The sequence below is a fragment of the Stegostoma tigrinum genome, chromosome 5 (genome assembly GCF_030684315.1).
Source record: "Stegostoma tigrinum isolate sSteTig4 chromosome 5, sSteTig4.hap1, whole genome shotgun sequence".
Classification (NCBI taxonomy): Eukaryota; Metazoa; Chordata; class Chondrichthyes; order Orectolobiformes; family Stegostomatidae; genus Stegostoma; species Stegostoma tigrinum.
The window spans coordinates 88,737,862-88,765,375 of record NC_081358.1 but is presented as its reverse complement, the minus strand read 5'-3'; the positions used below and the strand labels follow the sequence as shown (position 1 = coordinate 88,765,375).

The window sequence follows — 27,514 nt, the reverse complement described above, 5'->3', positions numbered from 1 at the left end:
CCCCCTTGACTGTCCATCCTCCCTGGACTGGCCTATACATCACCCCCTCCAACTCCCCACCTACACTCATCTTTATTGGCTCCATCCCCGCCTTTTTGACTGGTCTGTGTCCTCTCCACCTATCTTCTCCTCTATCCATCTTCTATCCACCTCCCCCTCTCTCCCTATTTATTTCAGAAACCCCTTCTCCCCCACCCATTTCTGAAGAAGGGTCTAGGCCCGAAACGTCAGCCTTCCTGCTCCTCTGATGCTGCTTGGCCTGCTGTATTCATCCAGCTCTACACCTTGTTAGTCCAGGATAGAGTGTCTGGAGCCCATGGCTAAAAAAGGACGTGATTTGGAATTTGTGACTTTATTTTTTATTTGTTACTTTATTCTGAAAAGTACTGTAGTGTTGCACTTATAACTTATTTCTTTATTTCTCTACCTTTTACCTAAGATTGTATACCTAAGTACCTTGTATGTAAGATGGCATTGTAAATTTTTCACTGTACTCCTGTTTTCCTGTACTTGAGTACACGTCACAATAAAACCTCATTCTAGTTCAAAATCTAATTTGAGTTTGCTGTAATAACAACATGGCAAAGGCCTTCGAATTTACCTTATAATGGTATGAAGATACTTCTATTAACTTTTTTGAAGGTTTATGTTAAAGGAGAAGCGAACAGAGGTTCATTCGGATACATGGAGCCTCATTTTTAAAAAGAAAAGTTACCAGAAAAGGACATTGGTGCCATTTATGGTAAGCAGTTTATCGAAGTCACATGAATTAAGCTTATTGGACTTGGTGCTTTGTTTTAGATATAGCTTGGAGTTTAGCTGGAGTAGAGCCAGTTGAGAGAGAGAAACAGACAAGCTACCCTAGTTAATTCACTGCTTTTCAGAGAAGAACCCTTTTTAGGGGATCCTGAAAAACTGATGCAGCAGCTCTCCAGAAAACTCTCTGAATGTTTTGCATCTCCTGAACAGACTGCACTTAAAAATCCATTGTATGCTTTTGTGGCACCTGTTTACATGTTCCAGAATGCTGACTGATAGCTTTCATGAACTCTTCATATATTACCCTCTTCCCTTAAAAATTAATCATTATTGGCTGAAGTTTTTTTTTTCTTCAAAACTAAACACTGCAGAGAAATCTCTTCATTCTTTTTAATTGGTGTTCATAGTTTATATTGAAAGATAAATGTTTTACTGTCCTCTTTTAAACTGTGTGTTAATTAGATTTGGGTCTCTTCTAATGTTACACTAAATTATTCAGTGCATTGTTTATTAAAGAAAACTATTTTCTTTTATTCTAATGTTAATTGGCCAGATATGAAAATGGATAAATCACTGAAATTTATATTGTAATTTGTAAAGTGGTGGGGCTGGAGTGAGGCAGAGGGAGAGACAGAGAGAGATAGGCACTCCTCAATCTCACAGTAACAACAAGAGAGTTGAGGTTGTTTTTTATAATGGTAAATAGAAACTCAACTGTGCTGGTACAGCCAATTGACTAATCATTTCTGAGTATTTTCATTTCTGTAGTAATCCATTCTCCAAACATTGAAACCTAAGACTCCTATTTCCTTCAGACTCTGTCACACTGGGTCATTATAATATAATCATTCTTGTGTGTGGACATTGACATTTTCTCCTGGGATTTAATTTCCAATAGGCTGAGATTAGCTGTTTCAAGCGGCTGTCAAGGCAATAGCTCACACTCCTGTACTTACTGGGTTTGTGTGTCCACAATATTTGGTTAAGCAACAAAATTATCCCACCCATTGTTTAGTTAACTTGGAGGAGTCATGAACCTCAATTAGTTTGGGGTTTGTGGCCTCTGACTCTGTTAGAATATAAGTTACCATGCAAGCTGTCACATTGGCTTAATCTGTTTGGCACATGGGAGAACTATGGCAGCTTTACTTTGTGTGTGACAGCACCAGCTATGTGTGCGCGATGCATTACTGTCTGTGCAAACATGGACTTAAATCAAAAACTTTCACTTGTCAAATCTGCATGAAAATGACAGTCAAGTATAGACTAGCTGGTTCATTCAATTCATGTCATATCGTTGTGATTCCTCATCATGCAAATTTTCCACCCACTCAGAGCCATAGAATATTTTGAGATAAGTGAAAAAAAGTGAAAAGCATAGGGGAAAGTGAATTATGTGTTTGATATTGAACCAAACATGGGCACTATTTCCGGGTTTACTGCACCAGTGAGCAAGAGGTTTGAGCGGGAGGGTGGTGAGGATTTATGGGAAGGAAAGTATTCAATAAGTGATTGGCTGAGGTCATGATTGGTGGCCAATCAGTGGCAGCCGCATGCAGAATGGAGAGAGAACTTTGAAGGTGGAAGCCCAAGTTAAACACACAATGGCAGCTGTTATAGTGATAACCATCTGGTGTGGTTATGAAAATCCTAGGTTATCAGGAGAGCTAGTAGCCTGGCATTGATGGTAGAGCTGCCCTGAGATGCAGTCCTTGATGTTTTTTTATAGGTGGCATATGAGAAGTGAGCGGTCTTGTTCTCACTGTGTGAAAAGATAGGCTCATCCTGGGCAATGCTGTTTGGAGATGGCAGAAGATGTCTAAAGGATCGGGATGCAGTGCTACAAATGGTTTCATGGCCTTTTGCACTCTGGCAAAGTGAGTAGGTTTTGACACTGAAGCTAAAGGCTTCCAGGTCTGCTGGAACTTCAGCTGAACAGCCTGAGAGTACATTTACTCCTGCATGTAGGAGAATTGTGTGCTGAGGGCTAGTACTAATCCATCAGCCTTGGTGCTATTTTAAGGACCTGGAGCACTTGGACACACAGCTTTGTTTAAAATTGATCCACTAGCACTGATGAAAGAGGCTGGTAATGCCTTATCTCTCTTTCTCTTGGGGGAGGAGAAAGCAAGATAGACAGAAGGAGAAGTGCCTAGCTTACGATCCTCCTTGCTAAGGAGGAGACAGCATGGGGCATCACCAGAGAGTGCCACATGGCCAAGTACCTGATGGAGAGTTGTGATAACCCGTAGGCATTGGTATAAAGAGATTGAAACATGTAGAGACAAAGCAGGAGTGCACTTTCCCGAGTGACAGCATGTCAGAAACCCAGCTCTGAAGAGGTTTCTGCAGTTCTCATCATGCCTTCCACAGGCAACACAAATAACTAGGGTTCCCTGTCAAAAACAAAGCACAGAGCCAGCACTGCCACCTTAACCAATAGGCCAGATACACTGATATCAGCATGTCTGTGCTTCATTGGGCAGTGTGGCACTCGGTGACAGCCATGGCAAGAGTGAGCAGAAGCTCATAACAGAGGCAATGGTGGAGAGTCTGCCTCAGAGGTTGTCCACTAGGCAATTACAGAAGGTCACACTGACCACATGAGAGAGTACCCACTTCTTGTGCAAGACGATCAGTACTGACTTGTAGCAATCCTGTGAACCCATGATCTTTGCATGAGTCAGCGATCTGTTCCACAGGTTTGCGACTTACCAAGGAATGCAGGTGAAATAATTGATTCATACAAACGTTGCTTCATATCTATGTTATTTAGAAACTTCAATTAAATCAACTGAAACTACTCTAGCATTCAGATTCCAATTGATCAGGGTAGCTAAACCACTCTAAACTGTGAATCAAGACCAGTTTTTAGTTATTGATTTCTCATCATTCATTTTTGCTTTGCTTTTTATTCTTCTTCACTATCACTTTCCTATTTCCCATCATTCTATTTTTATCTGCTTCATTTCTCTCTCTGCTAATTTCAGTTTATTTCTTCACATTTATTTTTATTTCTTTCTCCAATTTCTATTCCTTTGGCTTTTCTCTTTCAATGTTATTCTATTTTTGGAGGTTTAGTCACGATAAGGCCGAATAGGATTTCTCACCATATCTTTCCAAACTCACTTAATTAAATACCTATCTCACCCCAGAGCAATCGTCTCACCCCATTCTACCACATGCCATTCCTAGAATAACTTGCCACTCAGTGGGTATCCACTGAAAGACCAGCATCCCTGGTACCTCTATCATCTTTAAAATGTTCCTGTAAACCCAGGCAATTGTTGGCAATAGGTCACTGCCCCTCACCAGCAATGTACTGGCACAGCAACCTCAAAGACATGCTGCCCAAGGTAGCTGGCATGTCTGACACACCCCCACACAAATAATTCCATTCTCTCACCTGAATTGCTGTTTAACTATGAGCCCACACAGTTTTCCCTACCTGGCATGTATCCTGTCTAATCACCCTCTTCAAGTCATCACCATTCTGACTTCAATGCCCACTCTGGAGATTGCATCTTGTCATTTTCCATGAAGGGAATGTTACATTCAGGCAAGCGATTTGACAATTCCAAACATGAGCTTTAATTTACGGTTAGTTCATCTCCACAGTGTAAACAGAGTGCTGGCACTATGGCCAATGACTATTGAACATTCTTTGAATGTCTGGCTGCATTCAGTTCTCATTTATTGACACTGGGTGTCAGTCAGGTCCTATTTGATGTAGCTGGACTCTGTCATGCACAGGGAGGCCTTCAATCTCCTTAAAGACGTCACCATCCCTCTCAGAAGACTGCCCACATTCTCCGGTTCTGCTCACATTGCCTAGTTTCCTGCGCCTCACCACCCTCCACAACCTTGATTGGTCATTGCCTCCCTCGCCCTTTGACCCCCACACACCCCGCACATGTTCTATGAAAATGTTGTAAAAATGTATATACCTTGGCCTGCAATACTGCTCCTGCACCAAGTGGAGATTTGGAGAAACTGGAATTCTTCAGCTGAGAGAAGGTAAGGTTGAGAGAAGATTTGATCAAGGTGTTCAAAATGATTAAGTCTCCACATGGCGTCAACAGGGAAAAACTATTCCCGTTTGTGGAATGGTCAAGGACCAGAAGGTACCAATTTAGGATGGCTGGCAACAGAAACAAAGGTGACATGAATTAAAAAGCACCTTTTCTTTACACAGCACATGGTTAAGATCTAGAGTATGTTGCCTGAGAGAACGGTGGGGGTAGATTTAATTGTAACTTTCAAAGGGAATTGGATCTTTATCTGAAGAGAAAATATTTGCTAAATTATTGGGGAAAGTTGGGTGGACTGTGACTTTACAGTACTTTCATAGGATGATAGCATTGCTGGCTAGTTCAAAATTTATTGCCTATCCAGTTAACATTATACAGTTCATGTGGTCAGTGTGACCTTCTGTAATTGCCTAGTGGACAACCTCTGAGGCAGACTCTCCACCATTGCCTCTGTTATGTACTTCTGCTCACTCTTGCCATGGCTGTCACCGAGTGCCACACTGCCTAATGAAGCACAGACATGCTGATATCAGTGTATCTGGCCTATTGGTTAAGGTGGCAGTGCTGGCTCTGTGCTTTGTTTTTGACAGGGAACCCTAGTTATTTGTGAATCAAGACTAAGGGTCATGGGACTTAAAACATTAACTCTCCACAGTTGCTGCCAGACCTGCTGAATTTTTCTGGCAATTTCTGTCACGACATATTGCATATCATTAGTTCCTTGAGAAGGTGGGGGTGAGTTGTCTTCCTGAACTGCTGCAGTCCATGTGCTCTAGTTAGACCCACAATGTTGTTAGGGAAGGAGTTCCAGATTTTGACCCAGTGACACTGAAGGAATGGCAATACACTTCAGAATCAGCGTGGTGAATGTCATTTGCAGATGATGACGTTTCCATAGATCTGCAATCATACATTGGAAGTTAAATGATTTAAAAGTCCCAATGTCACTTAGACAGTGACTGAGTAAAGGTCAGTGTGTAAGGTGATCACCTAGGATGCCAGGCAACTGGATGAGTGCTTAGAGTTGGTTGGAAATATGGGGATGAATTGGGATGGCGTAAGGTTGATACTTTTCCTAGAGTCAGGACAGGTTTTCTAACTTTTCTGGACAATTATTAAACTTAAGTGAGTCAAAACAATTAAAATTCTGCAACTTTAGAGGGGTTTCTTGGCAGCTTCCAAATGCAGAGAAATTGAACCCGTCAGTATAAATAGAAGAAATCAAATGTGTTCTTTTACAGATAATGTGTTCTAATTTGCCCAATCTTAAATGTGCACAGTGTCCAAGCAATATTTACCTTAAACCTAGGACTCTCTCTCGTGTTTAGATAATTGTTTTGGGATGTTAAAGGTCACTGCAGTCTGCATTCAGAGGATTATGATTTTTAACATTAAGTTGCAAAACCAGGCACTGAAAAGACTCTATAATAGTGGACAACTAAAGCTAGTCCAAAGTTAAATTGACTGACTTAAGTCATTGGCCAGAGTCAACATTTTCTTTAAAATTAACCATAAAACACAACACAGGGGCAAATTGAAGACATGGTAGTGGCCCTAGTAATGTAAGTATATCAAAAATCATGAATCTTTAATGACTCCAGATCCCGCACATTTATAAACTGAACCTTTGGAGCATTACACCTTTATATCTAAGCAATAGTTAGCCATACTGTATATCAAAAGACCCTAAGAAATTCAGGATTGTGGGATAATGTGGAAAGAAATGATTTATATATTGTCTTTTCAGAACATCCTAAAGCATTTACAGCCAATGAATTGGAACAGTAGCCACTATTGTTATGCAGACAGACATAGAAATCAGTTTGCACACAGCAATGTTCTGCAAAGGACAATGAGGTGGGTTAACAAGGCATAGAGCTGGATGAACACAGCAGGCCAAACAGCAACATAGGAACAGGAAAGTTGATGTTTCGGGCCTGGTTAGGAGTACAATTCTTATCATGGCAGGTGGTAGAATTTTAATTCAGTTATTCAATCAAGAATGAAATATACAAATCTTGGCAATATTGATCGTGCACTACTAGATTACTAGAACAACTCAGCTGGTTTCACTAGTGTCCCATAGAGAAAGAAATCTTGATAACCTTACCAGGTATGATCTACATGTGTCTCTAGTTCACCCACAGGAATGTGGTTGCCACTGAAGTGGCTGAGTGAGCCACTCAGCTGTGTTAAACTGTAAGAGGAAAGTGAAATAAAAGATCCAGGTGGAACATCTGGAATCAACCCAGGGACTGGAACTGGCAGCAACACACACAGCCCTGTTGATCCTGCCTTACTAATAAGTGATGGTTTGCGGCAAAAATTGAAAGAGACTTCCCAGAGAATAGTCAAGCAACAACCTCGCACTAAATCATATTCCACAACTGATGACGCAATCTCCTCCATTATCAACATTGGTTATGTACTGCCCACTAGAGGTGGTTGTACAATGAAACAGTTTGGGGGAGGACTGACCTTAGGAATCTGATGTTTTCAAGATCTCAGAAGTCTCATGCCATCAGGTCAAACATGGGCAAGAAAACCTCCAGCTGATTATCACATACCACTGATGAAATTGTACTCTATTTGGAATACCAGTTGAAGGAAGTGCTGGTGTACATGTGACTCCAGATCCATGGTAATGTGGTTGTCTCTTAACTGCTGCCTGAAATTGCCTAGGAAGCCACTCAGTTATAAGTTAAATCTGACGTCAACCTAGGCACCGGAAACAAGAAGAGCAGGAAGAACCCAGCCAACTGCAGAGTTCTCCTTCTGACCTCTGGGGATTCGTGCCAAAGCTGGGAGAGTTTTCTCACACACTAGTCCAGCAATAGCTTGACATAGTCATAATCATGGAATCATACCAATAGACAGCATTCTTGACAACAGCTTGAAATCTTAGGCCGGCAGGTCAAACACGAACAAGGAAACATCCTGCTAATTTCCATGTACTACGCTCACCCCCACCATTACCCCTCAGCTCATGAATCTATACTCAATTTGGAGAAGGCACTAAGGGTAGAAAGAGTGCAAAATGTACTCTGGGTGGGGGATTACAATGTTCACCACTAACAGTGACTCAGCAGCAGTACTACTGATCGAGCTGGTCGGGCCCCAAAGGAAATAGCTGCTAGAATGGATCTGTGGCAGGTGGTGAGGGAACCAACAAGAGGGAAAAACATATTTGACCTCAGCCTTACCAAGCGGCTGATGTATCTGTCCAAAGTAATCACCGCACAAAATCCTGCCTTCACAGTCAGAATACCCTCCAGCATTTTGTGTGGCATTATCACCGTGCTAAATGGAATAGGCTTCAAACAGATCTGGCAACTCAAGACTGGGCATTCATGAGGTGCTGTGAGCCTTCAACAGCAGCAGAATTGTGCTCCAGCACAATATGCAACCTCATGGCCAGTCATATCCCTCACTCAACCATTACCATCAAGCCAGGAGATCAACCCTGGTTCAATGGAGAGTGGAGGAGGGCTTGCCAAGAGCAGCACCAGGCATACTTAAAAATTAGATGTCAACTTGATGAAGCCACAAAACGGGACTGTTTTTGTTCCGATCAACATAAGCAGCAAGTGATAGACTGGGTGAAATAATTTCATAACCAATGGTTCAGATTTAAGCTCTGTAGTCCTGCCACTAGTTGTGAATGGTGGTGGACAATTCAACAACCCATTGGAGGGGGAGGCTTCAAAAATATCCCCATCCTCAATGATGCGCAAGCCCCGAGCATCAGTGTAAAAAATAAAGTTGCAGGATTCTCAATTATCTTCAGCTAGAAATACCAAGTGGATGATCCACCTCGACCTCCTCCAGTCACTGCCAGCATGAAGATACCAGTTATCAGCTAATTCACTTATCTCCACAGGAGTCAGCATGGCTTTGTCAAGGCGAGGTTGTGCCTGACAAATCTGATAGAATTCTTTTAGGAGGCACTGAGCACGTTAAACAAAGGAGCCAGTGGACATGATCTATTTGGATTTCCAGAAAGCCTTTCATAAGGTGCCGTACAGGAGGCTGCTAAACAAGATAACGGCCCATAATGCTCAAGACAAGCATGGAGGATTGGCTGACTGGCAGAAGGCAAAGACTGGGAATTAAAGAGCCTTTTTCAGGATGGTAGCTAGTGACTAGTGGTATTCCACAAGGGTCTGTGTTGGGACCACAACTATTCACGTTATACACTAATGATTTACAATGAAAAAAACTGAGGGTATTGCTGCTAGGTTTGCAAATGGCACAAAAATAGGTGGAGGGACAGGTAGTTTTGAGGAAGCGGGGAGGCTTCAGAAGGACTTGGACATGCTAGGCAAATGGGCAAAGAAGTAACAGATGGAATACAATGAGATTGTGCACTTTGATAGGAAGATTGGAGGCATACATTAATTTCTACACAGGGAAAGGCTTTAGGAATCTGAAGCACAAAATGACTTTGGAGTCATAGTGTAGGATTCTGTTAAGGTTAACAAACAGATTTCGTTGGTGGTTAGGAAGTCAAATGCAATGTTAACATTCATTTCAACAGGGCTGGAATACAAGAGTAGAGATGTACCACTGAGGCTGTATAACGCTCTGTCAGACAGTATTTAGGATATCGTGAGCAGTACATAAGGAAGGATGTGCTGGCATGGGAGAGAGGTCCAGAGGAGGTTTAAAAGAATGAATTTGGTAATGAAGGGATTGTCATATGAGGAGCAGTTGAGAATAGTCAGTCTGCACTCGATGGAGTTTAGATGGATGAGGGAGGTCCTGTTTGAAACTTACACAATACTATGAGGCCTGGACAGAGAAGATGTTTCCACCAGCAGGAGACACTAAGACCCAAAGGCACAACCTCAGAGTGAAGGGATAACCTTTTAGAACTGAGATGAGGAGGAATTTCCTCAGCCAGAGGGTAGCCAGAAGGCAGGGATGTGTGCTGGGACCCCAATTATTTCAATGTATATTAATGATTTGGATGAGGGAACAAAATGTAACATCTCCAAGTTTGCAGATGATACCAAATTGGGTGGGAGGGTGAACTGTGACGAGGATGCAGAGATCCTTCAGCATGATCTGGACAGGTTGGGTGAGTGGACAAATCAATGGCAGATGCAGTATAATTTGGATAAATGTGAGGTTACTCACTCCAGAAGCAAAAACAAGAAGGCAGATCACTACCTGGATGGCTGTAAATCGGGAGAGGGGAGTGTGCAGCAGGACCTGGATGTCCTTGTGCACCAGTCACTGAAGGTAAGCATGGGGGTGCAATAAGTTATAAAGAAGGCACATGGTATGTTGGCCTTCATTCGGAGAGGTTTTGAGTGCAGGAGCAGGAATGTCTTGCTGCATTTGTACAGGGCCTTGGTGGCACCACACCTAGAATACTGTGTGCAGTTTTGGTCTCCTTTTCTGAGGAAGGGTGCCTTTGCTGCAAAGGTTTACCAGGCTGATTCTGGGGATGGTGGGTCTGATGTATGAGGAGAGATTGACTAGGTTGGGATTATTTTCAGATGAATGAGGGGAGATCTTATAGAGTCTTATGAAATTCTAACAGGACTAGACAGAGTAGGTGCGGGGAGGATGTTTCCGATAGGGAGTGTGTCCAGAACCAGGGATCACAGTCTGAAGATTTGGGGTCGATGATTTAGGACAGAGATAAGAAGACATTTCTTTACCCAAAGAGTGGTGAGCCTGTGGAATTAATTACCACAGGAAGTAGTTGATGCCAAAACATTGAATGTATTCAAGAGGTGACTAGACATAGCACTAGGGGCAAATGGGATCAATGGTAATGGGGAGAAAGCAGATCTAGGCTATGGAGCTGGATGATCATTCATGGTTATGAAGAATGGAAGAGCAGGCTTGAAGGGCCGAATGGCTTCCTTTTGCTCCTATCTTCTATGTTCCCAGGAATTTGTGGAACTCACTACTACAGAAGGTTGTGGAGACCAGGTCATTGAGCATATTTAAGTCAGAGATAGACAGGTTGTTGTTCGGTAACAGGATCATTGGTTACAGGGAGAAGGCAGGAGAATGGGTTTCAGAAACATATCAGGCATGATTGAATGGCGGAGCAGACTCAATGAGCCTAAAGGCCTAATTCTTCTTCTATACCATAAGGTCTTAATGTCCTAAATCAAAAAACAGTTGGAAGGACTTGATATTATATGGGCCTGATAACATTTCAGCAATAGTACTAAAGACCTGTGCTCCAGAACTTGCTGCTCCCCTAGCCAAGCAGTTCCAGTACCATTACAACCTGGCAACAATGTGGAAAATTGCCCAGGTACATCCTGTATACAAAAGCAGGACAAATCCAACCCGGCCAATTACCACCCCAACAGTCTACTCTCAGTCATCAGTAAAGTGATGAAAGTTGCCATCAACAGTGCTAGCAAGCAGCACCTATTCGACAATAACCTGCTCAGTGATGTCCAGGCTGCGTTCCACAAGGGCCACTGAATTCCCAACCTCATTTCAGCTTTGGTCCAAACATGAATAAAGGAGCTGAATTCCAGAAGTGAGGTGAGAGTGATGGCCCTTGACATCAAGACCACTTCCGATCAAATGTGGCAACCAGGACCCCTAATAAAACTGGAATCAATGGAGGCCAGAGAAGAACTCTCCACTGTTTGGAGTCATACCTGGCACATAGGAAGATGCTGTGGTTGTTGGAAGTCAGTGATCTCAGCTCCAGGGCATGTCTGCAGGAGTTCCTCAATGTAGTGTCCAATGCCCTATCATTTTCAACTGCTTCATCATGACCTTCTCTCCATCATAAGGTCAGAAGTGGGGATGTTCACAATGTTCAGCACCATTTGCAAACCCTCAGGCCCCAAAACAATTCATGTCCAAGTGCAGCAAGGTCTAGACGATATCCAGGCTTGGGCTGAATAGTGGCAAATAATATTTGTGCCACACAAATGCCAGGCAATAATCATCTCCAATAAGAGAGAATCTAACCTTTGACATTCAATAGCATTACCATCATTAAATATACCCAACTGCCAACAACTCCGCAGTTACCATTGACCAGAAACTGAACTGGATTAGCCATATAAATTCAATGGCTACAAGAGCTAGGAATCCTGCAATTCTCTCCCGAACATTATTGTGGGTCTCCCTTTAGCACTTGGGTTGCAGTGGTTTAAGTAGGGAGTACATCACTACTTTGTTAAGAGCACCTAGGGATGGGCAATAAATGTTGGCCCAGACAGCAATGCACACATCCCAAGAATGAAAAAAAGAAATGAGATCAAGGCTTTCAAAGAAGAGGAGTGCAGAAAATCTTGCCTGATATACCTAAAATGCGCTGTCAACCTGATGGGGCTGTAATGCAGGGTTATATGCAAGCTAAACAGTGGACCAGAAGTGCTAATAACAGAGTTAACTGATCCAGAAACCAACAGATTAGATCAAAGGTCTGCAGTCTGGATCATTCAGTTGTAAATGGCGTTACAACCATTAAACAACTAAATGAAGGATGAGATTCCACAAATATTCCAGTCCTCATTGATGGGGGCCCTAGCAGATCAGGGTAAAAGATAAAGCTGAAACATTTGCAGATATCTTCAGCCCCCATAAGTGCAACGTGGAGTTGTCAGTTTTTGTTTATTCACATGGTATGATATCAAGAAATGGTTGAAGACACTCTATGTTTCAACAGCTATGGGCCCTGGCAACGTTCCAGCAATACCTGCGCTGCAGAACCAACTGAGCAGCTACCTAAAGTGTTCCAGTGCATCTACAATGCTAGCATCTAACCAACAACATGGGAAACTTCCCACCACATCCTATCCACATAGTAAATTCCAATGCAATCAGTTACTCCATGATGTAGGGAAATCTAAAACTAGAAGGCATAGGTTTAAGGTGAGAGAGGATAGTTTAATAAAGGAATTTAAGGGGCACATTTTTTACGCAGAGGGTAAATGCAGGTATGGAATGAGCTGCCAGAAGAAGTAGTAGGGTAGGTACAATTACAGCTTTTAAAAGGCACTTGGATGCTTCCATAAATGGGAAGAGTTAAGAGGGATATGAGCCAAATGTCAGCAAATGAGACTCGCTCAGTTTAGGATATCTGGTTGACACAGACAGGTTGAAATGAAAGGTCTGTTTCCATGCTGTATAACTTATGACTCTATAATCGGCCTCCCCACACAAGGCCCTCTTCCTGTAATTCCCTGTCTGGTTTGAATCAGCCCCAGTGATTTCAGTTAGTTTACCTCCGTATGGTCAGAGTGAGGGAGATTTCGCCTGAGTGAGACAGAGGCAGTACCTGGGAATTTGAGTCAAAGTAGGAGTTTGGGATGGAGGGGTGTGGAAGGTGCTTTAATTAAGGTTTACTGCAAGAAATAGTCTCCAGAGTGAGAGTGAGCAGGAAGGGAAATAAGCACAAATCATGTGGCCTGCCTGCACTGATATCTATGATGGCATGATATTATGAGTGTAGCTAATTGGTGAGCAGGATTGGTCAGTATTTCCAACTTATAAATGAAAATTTGATAGCTTGTTAGGTTTTCATGGTAAGCTCATACATTTTTCTGAACTTCATTCACAGGATATGGGCCTCACTGGCTAAAACAGCAGGAAATTAAAAGGTGATCACATTTCTATGGGTCAGGAGTCGCGTACATGCCAGACCAGATAGGAACAGCAGTTCCCTTCCCTAAAGGACATTAGTGAATCAGATGGGCTTTCCAATATTCAACAACAGTTTCATGGTCCTCATTAGCACTCAGCTCCTCCTGAGACTCCAGGCTGTGTCTTGACCCGGATGCCTGAATGGAGTTAAGACTTGGAATCAACCATAGAATCCCTACAGTGGTGGAAGCAGGCCATTCGGCCCATCAAGTCCACGCCAACTTTCTGAAGAACATCCCTGCCTGATCCACCCCATGTCCTTGCATTTCCCCTGTCTAACCCAACCAGCCTGCACATTCCCTGGACACTACAGGCAGCTTAGCAATGGCCAATCCACCTAACCGGCACGTCTTTGGGCTGTGTGAGGAAACTGGAGCACCCGGAGGAAACCCACGCAGACACGGGGAGAATATGCAAACTCCACGCAGACAGACTTTAATAAGACCAAATCTTTTTGGCTTTGTTTCCTGTTTTTTTGCTGGTTTTTTATTTAAATTCTGGTTTTGAAATCAGATATGTAAACAAGATGGTGCTATTTATATCAGTGGAGGCGAGAGGCACTGAAAGCTGGGGACCACTATTCCATGGCATGGTGGAGGGGACTGATGCCTGGCTTCCAGGTCCATGGTCAATGTTGGAGCACTTAACAAGAAGGATTTTAAAATAGTACACTTTCTCTGTTTCTTCTTTGTTCTGCTTCTATATTCATTATTTTGGTTTGTTTTTCTGCGTTTTAAGATGACACCAGGTAGAGGTGACACTATTCAATTTTTTCGTTGTATTTTGTGACATAGTACACATGACAATAAATAAATCAAATGAAATCAAATCTTAATTCCAGATTCTTATCAAATTTAAATTGGCATGGTGTGTTTCAAACCCAGGATTCCCGGACACAACTTGGGCTTCTAGATTAATAGCCTATAATAGTAATAATGCAATTAGGCAGTCACCTCCTTCTAAGTATCAGAATTAGTTTTATGAACAACTGGATGGTGGATTGGAAGAGCCAAGTGGAGTGTATATCCTGCATTATGTGTAAAGTCACAGACAAACACATCTGCATGAAATGTCACCAGCTGCACAAGCCTGAGTTCTGGGTTTCAGAGCTTAAGCAGAGTCAGGAGCCTCTGTTTTTTGTAGCCGTGGGTCAGAGAACTATGTGGAATGCACACATAGGGAGGTGGGCTCACCCAGACTAGAAATGGTCAGGCAGAGAGGGAATAGATTACTACCAGGCAGTCTAAGAAAGTTAGGAAGGCAGTGCAGGAGTTCCCTAAGTCCATCTTACTTGTTAATGGGTATTCCATTTTGGAAACTAGTGAGGGCAATGATTCCTCAGGAGAGTGCAGCCAGACCCAAGACAATGGCACACTGCAACACAGCTGCACAGGGGAGGAGAAGGAGGGATTTGGATGGAAGAATTACAGTTATAGGGGATTGCATAGTCACAGGATCAGACAAGCATTTCTGTGGAATTAAATGAGACTCCAGGATGGACTGTTGCCTCTCTGGTACTCGGGTTAAGAATATCATGAAGGGATGTCCTTCTGGGGGAAGGGGATCAGCCAGAAGTCTGGGTTAGATTGGTACAGATGACAGAAGTAGGAAAAGAGATGAAGTCCCGAAGACAATTTTCAAGGAGATGGGAAGGAAATCAAAGTAGGACATGAAAGTAAATAAACTCAGGATTACTCTCAGTGTCATATGCTAGTGAATAATATGAACAGGAGGATTTATCAGTTGAATGTATGACTGGAGAAGTGATGTAGGAGGAAGGCTTTGAGAAACCAGGTAATCAGGTGGAACCCAATGCTGACCATGACCACCATGAGCTATATCAGTACCCTCACTTTCTACTCCCTCAATGTTAAATATAGCTGGAAAATGGTTGGGATAGCAATCAGAGTGGATGAAGTCAATGCGGGTGAAAGTGTGGGATCCACATTTGCTGGATACAAGGACATTGAATGGACAAACGTACATTTGCAAACTGCAGCTACATTTAATTTGCAATCATTTCATCATTTATTTACAATGTATGCAGAGCGAACATTTTAGGTTCCAAATTCTGGTCAGGGGCAATTTGCGCCCTATCACTGGACCTTGCAAATTGGGGGTTGGCATCTCAATGATGCAGAAGTTAGTGGCAATAACTTAAAAAGTGGTGAATGCTAGTCAAAAGCATTCTATCACTTGTGAAACTTGCAAGGGTCCTGTGGGAGATGGAGAAAATTATTTCATTATCTGTCATATGAGTCTTATGATGGGCTCAATGAGAAGTTTCATGGGATAGGAAGGGGGTTGGAGCACTGCACATACTCCCTTTTTAATGTAATGTCTCAGTCACTCAGTCACTGTGCCACCTTCACCAAGTCGGTGCACAGGCCGAGGCTGAAGCTAAATGAATGGTGGAGATGTGGTCCTTGTTTGGACATGTCTTACTGCATAGTGCAATGTGTGCAGCCTTATGAGTATGGCATCAGTGACTGGTCTCAGTGCTAAGAAGCTGTTTGCTCCTTGTTTTCCAAAAATATATATTAGCTTTTGCAATGAGTCCTGCGCCCTACTGCTTGCAGGATGTTGGTCATTATGGCTGCCTTCCTAAGATGACAAAGGCAGGTGCAGGAGGGCCAGGACTGACAGCAAGCCCAGAAGTATCACACTGCCTCAAAAGCTCAGGAACATACAAATCAAGCAGAGGTCACAGCCATAAATGCAAGCAGTTCATAGGAGGACTCCATTTCCTGGGGATGAATGAGGTGCAGTATTGCTACAACAACTGTAAGCTCAAGACATTGCCTTGCTGCTGAAGTGGGACCTGAGGGCAGCAATAGTGGGACCCCTATCCTCTCCTGGTGGCTGGGAAGGTGACATACACTTTGAACTTCAATACGACTGGCTCCTTCCAGGAAGTGACAGGTGATCTACTTGTGATCTCTCAGTGGAGCATTGAAAAATGCTGCAGGACCAATGGCATCTGTGCAAGGTCACACCGAGTCATTTAATTTCTCCGTGACAAGGTCCGTGCTGCATCCCAGACAAGTAGGCTCTGGCAACATCGTTGGCATTGCTTAAGTGTAGGGTGCCATCGACTGCACACAGTCCGTATCTCAACACCCACTCATCAATAGGAAAGTGTTCTATTTCTTCAATACTCATGTGGTCTATAATCATGATTACCACTTCCTAGAAATGACTGCCTGCTATCCTGGCAACAACTGCACTTCTGCACCCTGGACCGCCCGCGTGTGGTTGATGTGTTTAAGAGCCCAGGTGACTTACAAAGCTGGTTACTGGGGTTAAGGTCTATCCTCTGTGACCATGGCTCATGATACCATTGCACAGCCCCTGGCTAATGTGCAGCTCAGATATTATGCCACCCGTGCTTCTACATGGCCCGTGCTGGAACAGATTATAGGGCGACTGCTGCTTGGGCCAGTCTGGTGGAGGGGGAATGGGTAGAGTGTGGCTAGACAGAGTGTACTGTATCATCCTGGCGTGCTGTGCCCTGCACAATTAGAGCAGACAAGGAGGCGGTGATTGAGAAGTTAGGGGAACTGGGAGAACAGGAGCAGTCTTTGGAGGAAGTGGGTGAGAGCATTAAGCGAGACGAAGCTCTCATTGTATGTAATAGAGGTTAGCAGTGTCAGGCACTTCAAGTCCGATTGACACTCAGTGCCAGTCACTGAGAGCAGCAGACCATCATGGAATGTAAAATTGTAATTGGTTATGATCCCAGCATATAGTTTGCACTGGGGGCTGGGATGAACTGTGGCCTCTATTTGTGTTGTTTGTGCTTGCTTTTGCTGGCTGTAAATAAAACCTTGTGATTGGAGTTGTCCAATCGCTTGCTTGTGTGTAATGTTTTCCTACTGGACAATGGCAAGGTGCAGCTCTAGAGTAGGCACTAGCAACAGTTGTGGTGATTCAAAGTTGCTATTCTGTCAGGGTATATAGCTAAGGACAGACAAACTGTGGCATGGCATTTATACAGTGACTAGGGTGAGAGAATGAGGTTCTGCATGTGACGGAGCGTCAGCCATACCAGCTATGAGGTGTGTGACTTTGAGCTGATGTGCCAGTGAGGGGCATTGCCAGATTGCCAGCGCCTGTCCGCATGTGCTGCGATCTTTTAGAGGTGATGCAAGTACAAGGAGTGCTGATTAATTAGCAGATATCCAATGAATGTTGGGTTACTCTGGCAACAACGCGCTGTAAGATCATGCTACACCTGGATGATGGGGATACCACTGGGGCAGAGTAGGTAGTTAATGAGATAGATTTGGTAAGAAACAGCAAGTGATCCCACCAGACCTTGCAATGAGAAACTTGCATGAAGCAGAACAAAACTGACATCGGATCAATAAGCTTAAAATTCAGCCCATCACCACTATTTCATCATCACTGCTGCATCCTCTTACAAACACTGTTGGTATTTCAACACTACGTGAACAGCAGTAAATCACCATTTTCACATTGATAACTAGGCAACAAATGGTGGCTTTTCCAGTAATGGCCTTGAATGAATAAAGAAGATTTTATGATTTTTGAACCTGAGAATTGGTGCCATCTAGCTTTTACCTCATTCGACTGGTGTTCTGAACAATGAGTTTTGCCTGACCACCAAGATTCTCAAAAAATAATAAAATTTAAAATGTGCGGCACTGAAACTCAAACTGTAGTTTCACCTTCGGATCCTGCTGATATTCAAAAGCTACTCAAGCTAACTTGTCATTACAGTCACTTGAATAAATTGCTGTCTTTTAACGCACAGTTAGTGCGCTATTATTCTATATTTAAACATACTAAGATCTATAAAGCCATCAATTTTTAAGCCTATACAGGTGGCATGGAATTCTAAGAAGAAAAAGGCTTATTAACATGGCACTGTGATTTCACTTTTGGACATGCAGACCACAGCATACTTTCGCTTACACAGCTCAGACATCAATGCGGTTAGCACTGCTATTTGTTAAAATGTCTCATTTCCATATTCTATTGTGCCAGTTTGTAGGAAAGTATTTAATGTATTCAAAATCTGTGGAGTCTAATTGTTTTTAAACAATCGACATTTATTATATGAGTCATTTACTTGTGGCTGATACCAAACAGGCCTAGAAGCAACTGTGACACCCCAGGCCTTAACATCTGTTTTATTACACAAAACAGAAACCTAAGAATATCTGTACATTTCACAAATGTTTTCATTAAAAACAGAAAATCAAAATGTTCTCCATTTACAGAGAAACTGAGGAATGTGATAGACATAGCAATTAAATATCTAAGACACTAAACAATTTGGAAAAGAGTAGATGGAACGCAGCTTGAGACTTTGATCACAGCGTTCCAAGAATTGTATAATTTAGATTGCTTAGTGTGGTAATAGTCCCAATATGAACGCTACTCTGTTGTAGTTCTGAGTAGGTGAATTTTCATTGGTTCCTCCTGCTCATCTGCAGTGCAAAGGCAAATAGACCTGGAAATGCTGTACGAAAGATCTCACCACATTTTCCCAGCAATTCTCTGTTGGATAATCAAGAAAGAGCCCCTGTGGAAATTTATCCCCACGTCATTATTTGTTTTTCGATTAAAATATTTCCTATTGGCTTAGAAAAATATTTGCCTGATCAGTTTGACAGAATGCAGCATGTAAAATGAATCCTTCCCAAATACTAAACCCGGTGCTTCACTGCACAAAAACTTTACGAGAAATTTTGCATGATCTCAATTGACAGAAATGAAACATTTTGCTGAAGCATTTTGAGTGGTTAAAAATAAAAACAAATAGAATTTGTGGCAGACGTAGGGAGATCTGTTGATAAATTCCTACTTGATAAACTAATGATAATTGAAAAGCGACCTCTTTCAACTTCCTGTGGCTGTTGCATCTGTGATCAGTTTGCAGGGTATTCTTGTCTCCACATGATTCTGATTTTAAAGCTTTACCCCAAATACAACTAGGTCAATATTCTCTAAAATTAGAATGTAAGCACTAAAATTATACTGCAGATTGGTAGTGGACAAACATAATAGGGGCTATTTTCAAGCTTAAATCTGGCATGTGGTGGACAGGCATGTATTTCATATACTCAAAGGAGCTGGTGCATTTGTGTGTGTGTGTGTGTGTGTGTGTGTGTGTGTGTGTGTGTGTGTGTGTGTGTGTGTGTTGGGAACTTAATGGTCAGGCTTAATTTATATTAATCTCATGAATTTAACACCCAACAGATCAGCCAAGATCAGACTCAAGAGGCTAATGGCTTATTCAGTTCTTGTATTCTTTACAGTGGGCTCTCAAATAAGAGGTTAGACATCCTTGAGGATAGTATGATTTTCATAAAGAGCGACAGCAGCCACAAAATGCATGCAAGAGCAAATAAAATTACCTCCAAAGGATATAATGGAAATATCGTCACTGAACATGTCAAAATGAGGAAGGAATTCTTCTTTCAAACAATGGGTGTCAAGGCAAGGGACAGAGAGAAGTATCCGAAAATGTTGCTATCAGTAGCATCACCCCCAACAACAGGCTAAAATGAAGAGAAACCATGAAATAACCAGACCATGGTAAGGTTATTGTACTCTTGTACTTTTTTTCACAGCTCTGTATGACTTTATAATTTAGCTCAGACATGTACAACCAATCCCTTTCCTTCCTCCTGTCGTTGTCAACATCAACAGTAAAGACTTTCACAGACACAGTCACTCCTGTTTTCCTTTCCCATACAGACCATGGCATGATTTCTCATACGTGTTGCAAGACTTAGCACAGATCCCATTTTACTGGACTTCCCCTCACCTTGCAGGAGGGGCTGATAGAGAACAGGGGAAGTCTAGCAGAACAGGTGGAGCTCCTTCCTGTATAAGCACTTTCACTGGCAGAAGAGATCTCCGTCAATATTATTGAATAACAAAGGGCACACACATGACAGACTGTCAGGCTGAAAGTGTAACTGCCTGGGTACCCTTCATTTCTATTTCTGACTATCTAATTCACTCAGTCACATATTGGCACACACAGCATCACAACCTGATGGTGCACATTGCTGCCATTCCATATGTTACCATTTACATTTGCCTTTCCAGCTAATTTATTCTTCTGACTTTCTGGTTGTTCCATCAGATGGCTTGGACAGGTGCTCTATCACTTTTTCTTTTCATTTTTCCAATGAGTACAGTTAACAACATCCCTGCCAAACAGGAATGATTCAGAGTTCTGCATTTGACGGTAGCATAGTGATAATATTACTGTTTTGATTATTGTGCAACTGGACAAGCACCGCCAATCCGAGCTGCCCTGTATGGTTAATGACATTTGCCCCAGGCAGAGGACCAAAAGATACAGTGCAGAATTAGGCCATTTGGCCCATTGAAGCTACTCATCACCATGTCTTCTGCCTTGTCCCTGTAACTAATAAAGAGCCTATTTGTCTCTGCATTAAATACAATGGACTTGGTCTCCACAGCTCTTGGCAGCATGAATGCCACAGATTAATCACCTACCGGCAGAAGAAATTCTTCCTCATCTCAGTTCTAAAGGGTCCCTGCTTTGCTCTGAGGCTGTGCCCTGGTCTTTCCTTCTACTGGAAACATCTTATCCATGTCCACGTTATCCAGGATTCTCAGTATTCTGTAAGATGCAGTCAGATCCCCCTCATCCTTCTCAACTCCATTGAATACAGGCCCAACATACTCAACCGCTCCTTATATGACAGGCCCTTCATTCTCACTAACCTCTTCTAGACCTCTCCAATGCTCTCTTGAAGTAAATGGCAACATGACAGGTTAGGAGAAATTGACACCCAGTTTCACCAATAGGGAAATGGAGGTCCTACTGGACTGATTACAGACCTTCCATGCTCCACCAGGGTAAGTGGCACTATCTTCTCTCTGTTACATCACACTCACTCCATCTCTGCTATTGGACACACAGGGCTTACATTCTACTATTGTCATTACTTGCTCCAACCCACTAGATAACCCCCTCCCTACCAACCCTGCTTAGTTCCTGCACTGTCTACCCACTCATTCAAGATACTTCACCAACCTTTCCACACCTACACTAACACCGCCACCCATTTCCATCTCACTCAATCCCTCTCTTTCTCTAATTCCAGGAGAGAAAAGTCTAGAATAGGGCAGAAAGAGACTAGAAGAATTGCAGGGTTGCAGTTTTGAGTTCTTTGTCTCCTACAGAGAAAGGACCCTCACCAGCACAAGAGGCTGAATGACTAAGCCCAAAACCCCTGGATTGATATCAGTCACTCTGACTTACTGAGCTAGGATCCTTGGCTGAAAACTGTCACCATTGACTTGACTGAGCATTACCCCCTTTAGACTTTGGGACATGGGCATTTGCCTGAAACAAATGCAGAGTGTTTTTGTTTATTGTGCCAGTAAAGCCATGGGAATAGGATGGGAGAATGAGTCTGGGAGGGTAGTCAGTATGATAGATGGACCAAATGGACTGCTTCCATGCTTTAGGGATGCTACGATTCTACATTGTACAGGTATGAGATTTACATAGCACAATGCCATTCAACAGCGTGTGGCACTGCAGCCACACAGCACCTGGGTTTGATACCACCTGTGGGTGACTGTCTGCATGGAATTTGCACATTTTCCCCGTGTCTGCGTGTGTTTCCATCTGGTGCTCCATCTTCTACCCACAGTGCAAAAATGTGCAAATTAGCTGGACTAGCCAAGGTAAAAACCCCAACCTAGTGATGGGATGGGTCTAGATGGGATGCCCTTTGGAGAGTTGGTGCATAATTGTCAGGCCGAATGGATGTTTTTTACACTGTGAGGATTCTAACATGTCCACCTCTTTGAAAGATGACAGGTTCCTTGGCCTTGGGTCAACACTAAAAACTAGGACAGGAGTTTTGAATTCCTCTCTGTCCGCAGGGGTGTTATCAGGGGATTGGAGGACAGCTAGTACTGTTGATCTTTCCAAGATGGATATCAAGAGAAACACCAGGGAATTACAGACCAGTGAGTTTCACGTCTGTGGAAGGAAAAATATTGGAGAAAATTCTGAAGAAGACAATTAATCCCCATTTAGAAAGACAGGTTTGATAGTCAAGGTGGCTTTTTCAGAGGGAGGTCATGCCTAACAAATTTGGTTGAAGTTTTTTGAGGTGACCAATGAATAAATGAGGGTATTGCAGCGGATGTTACTTATGTAGATTTCAGCAAGATCTTTGACAAGATCCTACCTGGAGAAAGAAGGTACAAGCATATAGGATCTAGGATAACTTTGCAAATTGGATCCAAAATTGGCTTAGTACAGGAGACGGAGGGTGGCGATAGATGGCTGTTTGTGTAACCGGAAGCTAGTATCCAGTGGTGTTCTACAGAGTCAGTGCTGGGTGTCTTATTGGTTGTGATATATTCAAATAATAGCCAGTGATGAGCTGAAGTCACCAGATACCTGCTGTGACTTCCATGTCAAGAATTTGCAATGTCATTGCGCATTTGCTAAGCTAGGAAGCTGAATTTTCGTGAAATAAGTTGTGACATTAATAAGGTGTTGAACAAGCAAGCAACACCTTATTTGAGAACTGGTTGCTGCCTGGTGGGAAAAGTCACCTTGCTGCTTGGCAAAGCCATAAAAGATCCAGCGAGTTGCTCGCAACATCGAGATGGGTCTCACGGAACATCTCAAGTGATCCTGCCACAAGTCCCACCATGGTCCACGTCACTAAGGTCCGGTCCCTTGTCTCCTACTGGCAGATAATATAACAGAATAGATCTGAGGTAGAGTAAAACTGAAGAATTGCAAAACCTCGATTCCCATTATGGGACTAGACACTTCATCAGCCGAAATGTCATCTTTTGTGCTCCTAAGATGTTGCTTGGCCTGCTGTGTTCATCCAGCTCCACACTTTGTTATCTCAGATTTTCCAGCATCTGCAGTTCCCATTATCTCTCATCCCATCATTATGGTTGCTCTAGATACCTTTGTATGTGACAGCGTGTAAGGAACAGAGGAAGCCATACTTCTCTACCACTTTCTTAAACTGTCATCACTTTCTCACCCATTTCCACATAGGCATGTACATGTTGGTGATTCTCAACTTCTAGCTGCAATGGATCACACGTAAAATTGAGATCAGCAGAAAAATCAGCAGAAGGATGACGTCTTGGACACACTGATAACAATGGCGTACATGTGCTAACCTCAGGCCTTTTGAATTTGGATTTCTCTAAGCTTAGACTTCAGCCTGACCTTCTGCTATCAATTGGTGTTGGATCTGCATGCTGTTTGTAAAATGATCTAAAAGTACTTTTGTGGTGCAGTGGGTAGTGCCCCTACCTCTGAGCCAGGAGGCCTGTGTTCAGGTCCCACCTGACCAAGAGGTATGTAGTAACATCTCTGAGCAGGTTGATTAATAAAACCTATAAAATAATGCAGGAGCAGAGAAAATAGATGGCAAAAGGCCTACGGTGGATTTAAAGCTATTCTTAACACAGCCTATTGTAGGGGTTTGAAGTTTCACTGTCTGAAAAGTTGATGTGAGCAAATTCAATAGTAATTTTCAAATTGAATGCAAACTTGAAATAAAGAAAAAAGTTGGCAGAACAACTGGGAAAGACCAGGAAAGTGGAACTAATTTGATGACTCTTCCAAAAAACTGGTACAGGCAGTAATGGCTAAGTGACATTCTGTCCTACATTAATATTTTTCTCCTTGTGTTTTAAATCTATCAATGTATAGGTATGTGATATTCTTTTGCATCACTTTTCTTAGGCTTTCCAATAGAAGTGCAATTAACGTACATTCTCAGTGAATAGGGCCTAATTGTCTGAATCTTCCTGGAAAAATAATGACATATTATTGACCCAAATGAACGTCAACGTAGAACTGCCCAGCGGGTTCAGGAGATGAAGGGTTATGGCTCAAACTGAGAATCTCCACAATGGCTCAGTGGTTAGCACTGCAGCCTCACAGTGCCAGGGACCCGAGTTTGAGTCCAGCCTCGGGTGACTGTCTGTGTGGAGTTTGCACTCCCCATGTCTGCATGGGTTTCCTCCGGGTGCTCTGGTTTCTCCCCAAATCCAAAGATGTGCAGGTTAGGTGGATGGGCCATGCTAAATTGCCCGTAGAGTTCAGGGTTGTGTGGGTTCTTGGGGGATGGGTCTGGGTGGGATGCTCCAAGAGGTGGTGTGGACTTGTTGGGCTGAAGCGCCTATTTCCACACTGTAGGGAATCTAATCTAATCTCATTAGGCGATTTATATCATGCTGCTATTTGTCTTACACAAATGACACCTTGTCTTTAGTTTTCTATTTTTTAAAAGTTGCTGGGTTTGCACCTCAAGGTTCCAATCTCATTGATATTTTCTAATCTACCTTTTCAGAGATGTTATTACACACTGCTGGACCATGTGGCATTTGAACCTCGGCCTCGAGGTAGAGACATTACCACTTTACAATGGGAGCAATTCAGATTTCATATGACATGAAATTGACAATTGTTAATTACAATGACATGATAATTGTCAATGTGATGCAATGCCATTAAATCACACCAGCCCAGACAGGAAACAATTTAAACTATTAAGTTCTATGCCTGCACAAAGTGAATACTTATGAAAAACATTTTCTTTGTCTCTCTCATCTCTATATCTTAATCCAATCTTTCTTTTGCTCTGTTTAATGTTCTTCCTGTACCTGATTAAGTCAAATTCACCCTCTTTCTTTGTTATTTGTTTATTCCTTCTCAATCCATAAATCTGATTAGTTAAGAAGATACACAGTTAACTCAGCTTTCAAGAGGTCCCAGATACACTGTTACCCTTGTCATTCCAACAACAGCTTGCAATGCATTTGTTGCTGAAGGGGACAGAGAGAAAAAAAAACTTAACCAACAGCACACACTGTGAGATGCTCAGGTTGAGCAAAATTTGGCCCATTGTTTCACATTAGTTACATTTCCATGCCCTGAGGTTTGTAATAAACTGTTTTTCAATGTGTGTGAAATGAGGTGCTCAGCAGGTGACAGCAGGGAGTAGCAGTTAATGAACTTGTACGAGAAGGGTTTTTTATTTGCACAAGGTGATCAGATTATCACCATTTGAGCTAATATTAGCCTCCTCCATAAAAGACCCTGCAGAGACAGCTCACAAACATCATGTTAACCAGCAGTGATTCGGAATTTTGTAGGAGATTAGGAGCATCGAGGAATAATTGCCAGGTAGAGAGAGAGAAATTGTAAAGGTGCAAAGTATGAAATCATTCAAATGTCGAAGACCCAAAGCAGGGGCAGATGGATCTTGTTCTAAATTTATTTCTTGGTCATCGAACTGAATTCAACTGTTCCAGGTGCACTTGTACAAAACAGTGTGTGATGTTTCAAATTCAACTGGGTTGTTGCACTGGACAAATTTTTACTCCAACATTTATGATTTAAGCTAATTACATTAGCTGGCAGACTTCACTCAAGGATGTGTCTTTTTAATCACACATTTCCACACGATTTCTTTCACCGAGAGTCTCCCGTCAACTTAGCACACACACAAACTGATTTTGTAGTCCCTCAAGATTAGAGAACTGTCACTGGGGCCATGGTTTGTGCCAGCTACTCACCGGTGAAAAACAGATGAGACCGTGTGATCAATCTAATATGTCTTGTTGCCAGCCTCATTATGCAGCTAGTGCTCTCGGATCATATCCCAACTCAGCTGCAATGGAATTTCTACGCCACATGTAAGTTTAATGTTGTATTTTATCTGCTTCAGCCCTCTAGCCCCACCATTTGCAGAAACTACTCAGACTTTAAAAGACCCTCACCACATTTTCATAAACTCAAGTTCCATTTCTTGGAATGATGTGATCTGGAACAAATCCGAGAGCAGTCTATTTTATGATAACCAAGTGTGACGCTGGATGAACACAGCAGGCCAAGCAGCATCTCAGGAGCACAAAAGCTGACGTTTCGGGCAAGGGTCTAGGCCCGAAACGTCAGCTTTTGTGCTCCTGAGATGCTGCTTGGCCAGCTGTGTTCATCCAGCTTCACACTTGGTTATCTTGGATTCTCCAGCATTTGCAGTTCCCATTATCTCTGAGCAGTCTATTTTATGTCTGGCAACGAGGAATGAGGCTGGGTTTATTCATAACTTTGCAGTAAAGGATCCTTTTAGTAAGAGTGATCATAACAAACTCATGAAAGGATTCTCTCAGCAAGAGTTCTGTTTGATAGGGATTCACTTTGCTTGATTGACATCTTTAAATTGTTATAATAAAGCATTCCTACTGTGCTGCAAATTGGCTCTGATATCATAAATCAGTTTGCACCAATTTGGATCTCATCTTTATCCAGTATGAACTTATGACCAATTCTGCCATGAGAAGATTTGCAGACCTTATTCAGCTGCAGCTTCTATTGATCCACGTCTCAACTTCCATTTCAGCATCAACAGAGATCCATCAAATATCTGAGTCCTGCAGTGGAAGCTTAGTCTATGTCTGGAAGACATGCTGTCATGAAAGCCCAGCTTGGTGTAATTCCGTTGCAAATGCTGCCATTGTGGATACGGGCACAAGATCTCAAGAGTCTCTCACATGTTCTAAAATCTGTCTTCCAACAGATTATTAGGATTGCTGAAGTGCAACACTGTGGAAGAAGAATTGACTGCCATCTCTCAGGATGACTGCAGTTGGGCTCCACCAGCACCATTCCTCCAGTACCCTTGCAGTTTCCGATCAGCCAGCCATTCTGCTCCCACAATGAAATGGTGGTGCCGCCTGAGGTTGGGATGTTCTCTGGATCATGTTGCACCCTGCAGCACCATCTACATTTTCTCCAACTGTCATCAACCTCCCTCTGGCCATTCTGCAGACACTGGAGTAACACTGTGTGGTCAGGTGACCCATGACCTCCAGGATTGTTACAGAAATATTGATATTTATTTTCATGAACATAAATGAAAATGTAAAATGTAGAAGCCAAGTTTAAAACTTGCCAGGCTTGGCAATTTGCAACCATAAGAGCTGGAACTGATAGTATTAATGTAGCCAGGCTTAACCAAACAGGACTGGGACTACCTGGCCAAGTTCTTTTAGCCACATTGTTTCAAAACAAA

General features: G+C 42.6%; 1 long non-coding RNA gene across 1 annotated transcript in view; it reads left to right on the top strand.

The window, feature by feature from the left end:
* Positions 1-27,514, top strand: part of LOC132209590 (uncharacterized) — a 375,703-nt gene that overhangs the window by 294,741 nt on the left and 53,448 nt on the right. The gene's annotated exons all lie outside the window — the stretch shown is intronic.